Source organism: Lactuca sativa, chromosome 5 (genome assembly GCF_002870075.4).
Source record: "Lactuca sativa cultivar Salinas chromosome 5, Lsat_Salinas_v11, whole genome shotgun sequence".
Taxonomy (NCBI): domain Eukaryota; kingdom Viridiplantae; phylum Streptophyta; class Magnoliopsida; order Asterales; family Asteraceae; genus Lactuca; species Lactuca sativa.
In genome coordinates, this window is record NC_056627.2 from 247,108,836 (window position 1) to 247,120,450 (window position 11,615).

Consider the following 11,615-nt stretch of genomic DNA (forward strand, 5'->3'; position numbering starts at 1 on the left):
AACACACATGAAAGGTGTTATGAATACCCTCTAGTTCTTCCGGTAACTCTAGCCTGTAAGCTTGATTCCCGATCCTCTAAAGAACTTTAAATGGTCCAATAAATCTTGGACTCAACTTCCCTCTCTTACTAAATCTTATAAGTCCCTTCCACGGCGAGACTTTAAGTAAAACCGAATCTCCAACATCGAAGGATATAGGTTGTCTTTTCTTGTCAGCTTAACTCTTTTGTCGATCTTGAGCAGCTAACATCCTTTCCCTTATCACTTTCAACTTTTCAGCAGTCTGATGGACTATTTCAGGTCCCATAAACTGCTTTTCCCCAGCTTCCAGCCAGCATGATGGCGTTCGACACTTTTCCCCATACAAAGCGTGATAAGGTGCCATCTTAATGCTTGAGTGGAAACTATTATTATAGGAGAATTCTACTAAAGGTAAGTGTTCATCCTAGTTACCTTGGAATTCTAGGGTACATGCTCTCAGCATATCCTCCAATTTTTGAATCGTTCGTTCACTCTGACCATCGATTTGCAGATGGTAAGTTGTACTCAAACACAACTTAGTACCCAATTCCTCTTGTACACTTCTCCAAAATCTCGAGTTAAAACAGCTGTCACGATCGGACACAATCATTAACGGAACACCGTGAAGCCTCACAATTTCCTTCACGTAAGAATTCTCAAGTTTATCCATAGACCATTTCTCTTTGGCTGCTATGAAATGCGCACTCTTAGTGAAGCGATCAACGACCACCTAAATCATGTCATGACCATTCCTTGTTCTGGGCAGTTTAGTCACAAAATCCATGGTGATGTCTTCCCATTTACCCATGGGTATGGGTAAAGGTTCTAAACTCCCATACGGTTTCTGATGTTATGCCTTAACCCTAGCACAAGTTACACACTCGGCCACATACTTAGCCACATCGAGCTTCATCATCGGCCACCAATAATAGGGCTTTAAATCCCTATACATTTTTGTACTGCCGGGATGAATCGAGTACATGGTCTTGTGAGCTTCTTCCATTAGAAGATCTCTTACTCCGCCCGTCTTAGGTACCCAAATCCTATCTTGGAATACCTTCAACCCTTGGTTGTTTGTACCGAACACTAACGTTGTGCCCAAACGTTCTTCCTTTCGGTCATTTTTCTTCAAAGCTTCCTCTTGGGCTTTCTTTATACTTTCCACAATTGTCGAGACAACTTCAATTCTCAACGCTCTTGGCCTTTTCTTTTCAAGTTTTACCTTCCGACTGAGAGCATCAGCAACAACATTTGCTTTACCAGGGTGGTAAAGTATCTCACAGTCGTAGTCCTTGAGTAACTCTAGCCAGAGTCGTTGCCTCATGTTCAATTCCTTCTGATTAAAGAGATATTGAAGACTCTTAGGATCAGTGAAAAGTTTACACTTTGTGCCATAAAGATAATGCCTCCATATCTTTAGGGCGAATACTACCGCTGCCAAATCCAAATCGTGAGTGGGGTAGTTCTTTTCATGCTCCTTCAATTGCCTTCATGCATACGCTATCACTTTATCCCTTTGGGTCAGAACACAACCTATCCCAACTCCAAACGCATCGCTATAAACTGCGAAGTCATCAACTCCTTCAGGCAACGAAAGAATCGGTGCTTCATTCAATCTCTTCTTCAACTTCTCAAAGGCTTCCTTATGCTTCTCATTCCAAGCATAAGTAGCTCCTTTGTGGGTCAAAGCGGTTAATGGAGTAGCAATCGAAGAAAAACCTTGGATAAACCTTCGGTAATATCCAGCTAATCCTAAAAAGCTTCGAATCTCCGTAGGACTTTTTGGTTGTTCCCACTTCATTACAGCTTCAATCTTTGTTGGGTCAACCATTATTCCTTCTTGGTTAACCACATGACCTAAAAATTGGACTTCTTGAATCCAAAATTCACATTTGGAGAACTTTGCATACAGCTTCTCCTTTTTTAGGACTTCTAGCACTTCACGTAGATGCTTTTCATGCTCCTGCTTGCTTTTCGAATAAATCAAGATATCGTCTATGAATACTATCACGGATTTATCTAAGAATGGTTTACAAACCCTATTCATCAAATCCATGAAAGCTGCTAGGGCATTGGTTAGTCCAAACGACATAACCAAAAATTCATAGTGTCCATATCTTGTTCTAAACGTAGTCTTTTCGATATCCTTCTCTCTCACCTTTAGTTGATGGTATCTCGACCTAAGATCGATCTTCGAGAAATAGCTCGAACCCTGCAACTGGTCGAACAAGTCATCGATCCTTGGCAACGGGTACTTGTTCTTTATCGTCACTTTGTTCAGCTCTTTGTAATCGATGCACATTCTCATGCTTCCGTCTTTCTTGTTTACAAATAACACAGGGGCTCCCCAGGGCGATGAACTAGGTCGAATGAAACATTTGTCCAATAACTCCTGAAGTTGTGTCATAAGTTATTTCATCTTTGTTGGTGCTAATCGATATGGTGCTTTTGCTATCGGCATCGTTCCTAGTAACAAGTCGATATGAAATTCTACTTGTCGATCAGGGGGCAATCCGGGAAGATCTTCGGGAAAGACTTCCGGATAATCACACACCACCGGAATATTCTGCACCTCCTTCTTTTCCATCTTAGCATCGATCACGAACGCTAGATATGATGTACATCCCTTGGCCAAACACTTTCTGGTTTTCATTAGGGAAATGATTCCAGAATTTACTCTGCTTTTTTCTCCATACACCATAAACGACTCTTTCCCTGGCGGGTTTACTTTTACTATCTTCTTTCTACATAATATTTCTGCATCGTTGGCGCTAAGCGAATCCATTCCTAAAACTATGTCGAATCCATTTAACTCGATAGGCAATAATTCCTCGTGGAACTTATTCCCATCCAAGTTAATGAGGATGTTTTTCATACGATGGCTAACAGGTACAAACTTGCCACTAGCAATCTCAACTAATAAGGCATTAACTAGCCTATCTATAGGCAAAGCTAGCTTTCTACCAAATTCATGCGATATAAAGGAGTAATTGGCTCCAGAATCAAACAAAATTTGGGCAGGCAATTCGTTTACGAGAAAGGTACCTGAAGCGACATCGACTTCTGCTTTTGCACCTTCAAGTGTCATCTGAAAGGCTCTCGCCTTCGGCTTTGGTGGTAGATTGGGCTTTGCGGCATCCTTCCTCTTTGGACAGTCTTTAAGAACATGCCCTACTTCATGGCACTCAAAACATACCCTCTTGTCGGACGGACACACGTTGGCATAATGCCCAGTCTTTCCACATTTGAAGCAAGTAACCTCCTCGCTACATCTCCCAGAGTGCTTTTTCTTGCACTTCTCACACCATTTCACTTCACCTCCTCCTCCTCCAAACTTCTTGGACTTAGAAAATTTGTTTTTCTTGTTGGAACCCGAAGTTCCTTCAAATTTTCTCTTTTCACCAACTTCTGCCCTCTCCAGACCCTTCTCTTTCATCTGAACCTCAACATTCTTAGCAGCCCAGATGGCGGCTTTCAAAGTGGTTGCTTGCTTAACCATCGGACCAAAGTTCGCTGGTAATCCGAGGGAAAACTTGTTGACCTTAGAGAGTTCAGTTGGAACTAGATGAGGAACTAGCTTCATCTTTTCCATAAAACTAGCAGCGTATTCAGTAACGCTCATCTTTCCTTTCTTTAAATTCTACAACTCATTATTGATTTCCAGAAGATCCTGCTCAGAGCAGTACTGCAATTTCAGTTGTACCACAAAATCTTCCCAAGACATCTTACTAGCTTCATCCTTGGGCATCGACTCAGCTAGTAACTTCCACCAGCTCAACACACCAGACTTTAACAGAGGGATTGCAAGTGCGGTCTTTTGTTTGTTGCTGCACTCGCAACTTTCAAACATCGTCTCCATTTCGGAGATCCAATTCATGACTTCCACCGGTGTCGGACTCTCAGATAGACACGGCGGTTTAGATGCCATGAAATCTTTGTATTTGCATCCGCGTCCATCAACTCCTCCATCCTGGTTGTTTTGTCTAACTATCGGTGGGTTGGCTTTACCAAGAGTCCCACTGTAGTTCCCTCCTACTAATTGCCCTTCATTCAATACGGGCTGTTCAACAGGTATTGTAGTCTCTTCCCTATGTTGTTGTAGTAATCGCCTTGTCTCCTCCATTTGGCGATCTAACATCATCTGGATCATTGCTTGTACCCAAGCCATCGTCATTGACTCAGGTGTAGCTCCTACAACAGGTACTTGCTCAACTACTTGAGGTTGAGGCTATTGATCCTTATTTCCATTTGCATTTGCAGCTCCACTACGAGTTCTGGCCATTACAATCTATATAACGAATAAGGCGAATTTAGGTCTTTTCCTTGTTAGACATGTCAATTCCCTTATCACTCCGAAACGTTTACATGTTAGTTCTAATCTCGTAATCATACGCTTAGAATCCTACACACATAAGGTTTCTAGATCTGGTCGGCAACAGACCATAGATCCGAACAAATAATGGCACACATGGCAAACACATAGCATTTAGCACATAAGGGCATTTTAGGCATCTTGCCTAAAATAAACTAGTGCTCGTGTCTAAAATATGGTAGACACTCATCTCATAATCATCACATAGCATTCTAAGTTCAAGTCTAGAAATTCTACAATTTCTAAGTTCGCTTAAACTAATGCTCTGATACCAACTGTGACATCCCCTAATTTCTCGGCCAGAAAAGACCGATTTAATTTATGCTTTTTAAAATAAAATCAGAGAAATCTTTTCAAAAGATATTGCGGAATTGGTCCCCAAATAAAATATGATAAAAGTTTATCAAAACCCTTCATTAAGAAGGTATATATTTTCCATATATATCAAAACCTCAGGATGTCATGTTCCGATACAGATCAAAAGCATAAACAAGACATTATAAGTCTTTCAACAGTTATTTACAACTACTGGCCTATAGTCCAAAAATCTCTCGTCGTCCTCCGACTATGCTCGGGGTCCACTACCTGTAACATAAAAAGCTGAGTGGGTCAGGCTTGGGAGCCTGGTGAGCATATAGGGTTTTCAACCCACAATAATAATAAACTTATTAAGTTCACCAATCAACAATAACCCTGATTACCCGTTCCCGTTATCCTCACTTTACGTCCCTAAACACTTTTCACAAGGGACATAGCCTAAAGAATATCATCGGGATGGACACTACTGCTAAGGGGTTTCCTCAGCCATACATGTCCTAAAGGCAACCATGAGGGGGATGGAGTACAGCGAATGAACCCTCTTAGTTCATTAACACCTACAGGTTGCGGACCTGCTAATGTTTCCCACTGGACTGTCTAGAAAGTCCGTGGTCGTCATCCAAACTCCGCTAGATGACTTGATCTCAAAACACATCGAGGCCTCTCATCAATTTTATTTTATCACACATCACTATCTACCCATGTTCTACCCAACATATTTGTAGATAAAAATACTTATACAATTTAAAACTTGTATAAAACATCCACACAACAGTCACCTCGAATAAGCAATTAATATATTTACACATAGCATGTATTATAAGGTAAATACTTCATATCTATGTGTAAAATGAAAGTGACTATACACTCACATAATTTGATGATAATCGGGCAGCAATTCGTTTCCTAAAACGATCGTTTCTAATAAAACTGGGAGTTTTATTGAGAAACCGGGCTTTGCAAAAGTCGGGCTTCGAAACCGAAAAAATAAATTTTCCGGGCTTCTCGGGCACTTCGTGGCGTATTCCGGGCTTTACAATCGATACCGGGGCTTTTCGGGATGTTAAGATGAAGAAAATATGAAGAAAGGGGCTAATATGGCAATTTCTTAAAAATATCTGAGAAGGCTGGCAGCCTTTTATTTATAGGGTGAAGCTTCTGATCCAAGGGCTGAGAGTCTTATGATCTGACGGCTGAGAGGCTTCGTAGGGGGGTGGCTCGCACGAGGGTTGCGCATGCGAAGGGGCTGCTGGCGGTCTGTGATTGGACCGAGGTCTAGGGTCCGAAGTAGGGGGGTTCGTGGCATGCTACGAGGGTTCGGACATGTGCTAAGAGGGTATGTGTTGCACCGCTATTGGACCACTTCGGATTAGGCCATGTGCTCGGATGACTCAGTAGCTCAGATGACTCAGCAGCTTGGTGACTCAGCAGGTTGGTGACTCAGCAGGACACATGGCACTTTTTCAGCGAGGGTGACGTGGCATTTCGTGACTATGCGAATTTTCTCGATTTTCGCGCCAAAAATTCTAAAATCCATAACGTTCGCATACGAGCTCCGTTTTTTATGTTCTTTATATGCACGTGTAGCTAAAATTACGCTCTACAACTTCCGTTCAGACTTCGTCGTCTAATTTTGACTTTAAATTTTATATTATTATTTTTAACAGACCGGGACAGGAAATCCGTTAAAAATTCATAACTTCTTCATACGACGTCCGTTTTCGTCAGACTTTTTACCGTTGTGCTCCTAATGACGAGACCTTCAATTCTCGTTTAGGTTGTGTCGGCTAAAAATCGTTGGATCTAAAATTCGAGTTTTTAGCTGTCTACTGCTAAGCTGAAACTTCGAAAAATCAAAACTTCCTCATACGAAGTCAGATTTGGGCGTTCTTTTTATCAAACTTCTCGGTTTAATGAATACTATGACTTTCGTTTAGATTACTAAGGCTAAAAAGTATTTTATCAAAAACTCGCTTTTTACGACATTCAGCACCGTGCCGGTTTTGTCGCGAAACTTCGACAGGTCATAACTTCTTCGTTATAACTCGGATTTTGGTATTCTTTATATCCCCGAAATCCTTGTTTCGACCACTACAACTTTATGTAAAGATATAGGGCTTATATCACACTTTAATTTTGACACTTATTTTTATTCTTAATTAATTAAGCCCTAATAATTACGCATAAAACACATAATTCACATAATATTCACATAATTCCTTTTCATTTCTTCAGAATGAGTTACAAAGGTTAACCTAGACTATCAACTCAATATAAATGCCTAGGCTAGAAACACGAGTGTTACAATTAACAAAACCAGTATCACAATTATATCATAAAAACCATAGTGAACACTGAGTATGTCAATAAACATCCAAATACATCAGACTTATATAAAATGCGAACAATGTGGTGTGCACAATGCAGTCATCCCGAGCACTTCCCTTTTGAAACCGAAGTACCTAAAACATAAACAAAAAATTGTAAGCATAAAGAATAGTGAGTTGCCTAAGATATCACATACCACACATAATAAACACATAGTGGGCCCCGCTCGGTAAACAGATATGTCAATCATCAGGCCCCGCCTGGCATCGGACCCCACCCGATATACATATAAACATATAAAAATACAATCACACAAACAAATGCAACAATCACAAAGATAATAGCATATAGAATAGCCATCAGGCCTCGCCCGGTAAGCATACAAGCACATAACACATGCAAGAGTCACGCCGACATCTAGCACCCTAACATAACAAACCATGGGTCGACATTGGAGCCTTCGAACCGCTAAAAACATTGAGGAAACTCACCTCTAGCTGCTGAAATACGCAAGAGAATCTCTTCCTACTGGTCTAGAAAATCCTCGCACTATCATCATCAAAAAAAAATATCCAATTATTAACTAGATCTTGTCCCAGCCATGAATCTAAGTTACTTGCCCTATAATCTGGGTAAAATACATATTTACCCTTTTTCTTACTTGGCCCAAAACCAAGGCCCAACCCAACTACTCAAAACGCCTAAATCCTAAACGTCAACCCAAGGCCCAAATATGGCCCAATCTTTCAAATTGGGCCCAAAACCCATCATGGGCCTAAATCCAAGGAATCCCAAAATACTAGTCAAAAGCCTAAAACCAGAAGTATAATGGCCCAACAAGGACCAAACTTAAAATCCCAAACTATGGCCCGACACCGACAATTGATGAGCCGAAAAGCCCATCTACTGAGTACGCGGGGCGTACTCAGCTCGTACACCCAGCGTACTCCCCTGACCACTAGACCTCTAGACCTCTTCATTAAACACTTATACAGTTAAGACCTTTTTCTATACTCTCAGATCTGGTCCCTAAGAATCACTTATCATTTAAATTTGGCAACTTTACACTCATGTATGGCTTAATGGGAACCAATACTCAAAAAGAAGCTTAATGAAGATCTTAATACCTACATGGTCCAATATCCTCCATAGAGTTTGCATTTTTATGAACATGGGACCTTAATGGAGCTAAGATCTAGCATCCATTGCATCTGGAGTAGATCAAAAGCTCAACTTTAACTCAAAAGACTAAAAAATGCACAAATAACACCATAAAGTAGATCCATCACAAATGACCACCAAGGTGAGAACTTTTTGCATCAAAAGACTTACAAATTGTAACATCCCGGAATATCGGAAGTAGAGTTGAAGGGCTAAAAGTGTAAGTGTGAGAGGGCAACTCGGCGAGTCCATGAGTGGACTCGACGAGTAGGGTTGCGACTCTGGTCGCGTGTTAAGTGGCCAACTCGATGAGTCGTCGGCTGGACTCGGCGAGTTGGTGCTGAGTGGAGAAAACCCTAATTTCGGAGGATGAACCCTATTTAAAGGACATTAAGCCCTCTCCTCAGCCTCTTTACCCTCTCTTGAAGTCCAGAAAACCCTAAGACACGTTTGTGAGTGGATTAAGAGCTTTTGAACCTTGGAGAAGAGATTTTGGAAGAGATCTTGGAGAGTTAAGAGGCTTGGAGCAAGGGGCTTTGCAAGGATTCAGATTTCTCTTCTGTTGGAGCTTTCTTTTGAGGTATTATTTCGTTTCTTAGGCTGTTATTCTTCTAGATTCATCATCTTTGGAGCATTTGGAAAGAATAGCTTGTGGTTTTGTGAGTTGGAAGTTAGATCTGAGGTTGCTACCTCAGATCTGGAATGGAGGAGGTCTAGAGAGCATTAAAGTCCCTGTTCTTGAATGGTTGATGAAGCCCTTTTGTCCCAAACCCAAACCCTAGAGTGTAACATGCTTAGATCTACTTGGATTCACGTAAAGTTTGCCACTTTACGTGATGGATGGCTTGTAGAAGGGTAGATCTATGGTTTAGAGCATCTGCATGGCTCGGAATGCCTCTGTATGGTTTCAGATCTAGGGGTACTCGGCGAGTCACAAGGGTGTACTCGGCGAGTTGCATGAAGGTGGGCAAGAACTCGACGAGTTGGAAGAACAACTCGGCGAGTTGGTTGCAGATAGCCTTGGACTCGACGACTCTGGTCGTGAGGTCCTAACATTTCTTCTGGTGAGCTATGAATCGATGAGTCAAGGGATGACTCGGTGAGTCGAGTGTGAAAGGACTCAGAGTTGTTGGACTCGGCGAGTCTCGGGTGACTCGGCGAGTTGAGTCGTGGATTGGGGAAGTTCTGTGCATGGGGACTCGGTGAATCATCGGGTTGACTCGGCGAGTAGATTCAGTCAGGGGTTGACTTTGACTTTGACTTTGACCAAGGTTTGACCAATTGATTTCCAGGGGCATTTTGGTAATTGTTGGCCTTTGTTTTGAGTTCAAAGTTTTGGTGTTGGCCAGTGTTGGAGATCGTATCAGTGGTCGGAGCAGCTTGGGTTTATCTGTTCAGTCGGCAGTTGCGAGGTGAGTTATCCTCACTATATCGACAGGGTCTACGGCACCAAGGCCGACCCTTTTATCGGATTGTGATCCGGGTATCGTTGTTATGTTTTGATTGTTGTGTTGTATCCTGGTAGTTAGGATGGTATATGCTAGTGACCGGTTAGGCCAGTATCCTGGTTAGGATGATGCTATGCTATGTGATCTGTTAGATCGGTTTGATTGGATGTGATATGTTATATGATTGAATGGTTATGTGCACATGGTTGTTGGATTGGGGTTGGGTTGAGGCGGGACCTGCTTTGTGTTGTAGGCCAATATACCCAGGGCGGACTGGTTATCCCGAAGTCCCAGCGAGTGGTTCGGATAGGCTGTAGGCCCCAAGAGGGCGGACCAGACGTGGCGTGGCTCGGAGAGTGGACCAGGCCGACTGAAGGCCCAGTGCGGGCGGACCAGTCATACTGTAGACTCAGAGAGTGGACCAGGTGGATTGAAGGCCCGGTGCGGGCGGACCAATCACACTGTAGACTCGATGTATGTGGTTAGACTCGGAGGGTGGACCAGGTGGACTGAAGGCCGGTGCGGCGGACCAGTCACACAGTAGACCCGAAGTGCATGGATGTTTTGGGTCCTGTTATGATATGGCATGTTATGTGTGTATGGTATATGTGGTTGGTATTTTGGGGATATCTCACTAAGCTTTCAGGCATACAATTATGGCTTATTGTTGTTCAGGTTCTTCAGGAGACCGTGGCAAGGCCAAGGCGTGATCGTACCGCTCCTCATGATTATGTTTTGTGATGTGATTCTGGGAATACTCTTAAATAATTGTATTGAAAACCTTTTTGTAATAATTTTATGAAATCGTGTTGTTTTTGAAAAGTTTAAATTGCTTGGAATTTTATGGTCGTTACCAGTTGGTATCAGAGCCTTGGTTTGAGTGAATTGGAGGAACATTCATGTGAATCCAGTCTCAAATCGAGGAGGGTTTTCAAAAGAGAATTTAAAATGGTTTTCAAAATGAGTAAAGGAGGACGCGGAGGTACGATCAGTCGGAGCCAGTAAGTAACCCCAAAATACCATACATGACATTTGTTTTGAGCTTTGATAGAACAACATGCTAGTACTAGGCTAGGGATCTTCAGGATTTCATGATAATGTTGCCTGATTTATGATGCCTGTTAGTCTAGAGTTTCCTTTGTGGGAGATTTCCGGTGTTCCTCTAGGAGTGGGGTTGAGTGCTTGTTATGCATGTTCCTCACTAGGGTATTATGGTATACTTGATACAAATATGGGTAGGTGTGGAAGGTAGTATGGGCCCGTACTACTGAAAGCACAGGACCCATACGCGTATCAAAGAAACCATAACCTCTAGGGATGGGTTGGGGGTTGGTTCCCGGGTTAGTGGGAAGTATCTGATATCTTGCAGTGTTTTTCAGTATGGAGATTTCGAGGCATGCTGGGAGTGGATCCGGATTGGTATCGGGAGCAGGACAGGGCGGTCAGGGCGGATCAGTACCGCCCGAGGTTATTGGTCAGATGAGCACAGGCGAGTTGGATGCTAGGATTCGTGAGATCCTGCATGATGAGGTTGCTGCGTTGTTCCGGGGCGAGTTGCCGGAACTGTTTGGGTCGATCAAGACCGCCATGGTTGAGTATTTTGATGAGCGCTATGCGGCCCTCACATAGACGGCTGCCGCGACGGCTATAGCGGCTGTAGCAGTGACAGAGGGAGGAGCTGGTCGGGGTTTTCAGTATCAGGACTTCGATAATACGAAGTCTCCTACCTTCGACGGGGTTCAGGACCCAATTGTTGCTATGAGATGGTTGTGGGACGTGGAGGGGTGTTTCTTCACGTGTTCGTGCCCTGCTGATCAGAGGGTGAGGTGTGCTCTGAACCTGTTAAGGCTCGGGGGGGAAGGATTGGTGGAGATTGACCACGGGGTCGTATTCGGATGCGCAGAGAGTTGCGGTTTCATGGGATCAGTTCCAGGAGATGTTCAGTACTCGTTATGTGACGCGGGTCG